Source organism: Acyrthosiphon pisum, chromosome A1, assembly GCF_005508785.2.
Source record: "Acyrthosiphon pisum isolate AL4f chromosome A1, pea_aphid_22Mar2018_4r6ur, whole genome shotgun sequence".
In the NCBI taxonomy this organism is placed as follows: domain Eukaryota; kingdom Metazoa; phylum Arthropoda; class Insecta; order Hemiptera; family Aphididae; genus Acyrthosiphon; species Acyrthosiphon pisum.
Genome location: NC_042494.1, coordinates 80199135 through 80200863, shown reverse-complemented (window position 1 = coordinate 80200863; position 1729 = coordinate 80199135).

Here is a 1729-nt window from a genome sequence, read left to right as displayed (position 1 = left end):
GTTACTATTTTACCACATTGATTTTTAATATGATATTAAGTCATTGAATTATTACAATTTTCAAAATAATTTAATTAATATAGTTGTTTTTTTTTTCAATTTTAGTGAGCAAGTTACAGTAACTGGTCCTGGTGTGCATGTACCCAAGCCATTTAAGAGATTATTATGTTGAAAAACTTCTTCTGAAAAAACTGTTTCCACTAATGGTTTACGAGTAATGAACAAAATTGGCATCTATCTTCAACTTCTAGGTTTACCCTTGAAATAATGTCATTAAGTTAAACCACATGGAGTTGTAAATACGGTTTCCGGATAAATGCCGGTGTATATTATTTATTTTACAGTGTTTTTGGTGAATATGAAAATATAAATCCGTGTTCATTTAAGAATGGAGAAGCTGAAGAAGAATACTACTCATGGCCATAAAGTGTGTATGGAAATTTGACAAAATTCTAACTGGGAACAGCGTTAATTCAAGGTAATAATTTAATATAGTTATATGAACAGATTATTTTATTTTTATAAATAATGTATTTTATCTTTAAAACTAAAAACAACTGATTTTGTGATTACAGAAACAATATTCCAAGATTTTAAATCACTTCAAGATGATAAGTATGCACCATTGGCGTATTTACGGGGGGGGGGGATATGGAGGATAGATCCCCCCCCTTGACCTTAATTTTTTGTAAAATTAAGTTTACTTATTTTCTGTATTTCTCAATATGATACTACTTTTAAGTTTAGTAGGGACCTATATATGTTTTCTAAATGTTCTAGCCGTGGTAATTTGTCCGCTTTGATATAGGTACTATACGCCACTAGTCGTTTGTGGCATAAATATCGGAAAATAAAAACATATATCTTTATGGTGGTATGGTATACTATATTTTTGAATTCTCTGCGAATTATTTTTCATGCATGAGCGTTTATAATAAACCCGATAAATAGTCGGTAAATAAAACAAAATTACCATGAAGACTGTAGATTTACCATAGGGCATGGGTTTATTTTTAGTGACTGAAAACATTGTATTCACCTCTGGGTTACATGCTTTAGATGTTTGTGATAAAGAGGTTTATCCAAATATTCATGAACTCTTGAAAATATTTTGTACTTTGCCAGTATCAACTGCTATACACCTGAACGATGTTTTCAAGTTTTTATTAAGTATTAGGTCTTACCTATTAAATAGTATGATAGAAGTAAATATTTTATCAATTTTCTTATCTAATATTGAATAATAACTATAAATTAAATACCTAGTAATTATTATACACTTTGTTTATTATAACCGACTTAGACACTTAGGGCCCGTTTTACAATCATAGTTTAAATTTTACCAGTTGAATTCCGCCGTTTAACATTAGTTTACTGTTTAACTATTGTAATACGGACCCTTATAAGAGGACGCTACACCCGCGTGTGTTGTTTTTGTCTTACACACGCACGACATAGGAAATTTTCGTTCACTATTTTCAATAGTGAGCTGTTAGTTTTGATACTAGAGTGAATCGACCTATTATCAAACTTTTAGGTAAGAACATTATTTGGGTCTTAGAGTTGGCGATTTTTCGATATTTTCATTCTCGAGAAAAATAAGGGTATGTGAAATATCAAAAATTATAAATGCTCATATCTCGCTTGAAAATTGAAATATTAAAAAATCACCCACGCTAAGATCCAGATAATGTTCTTAACTAAAAGTTTGATGATAGGTCATTTCACC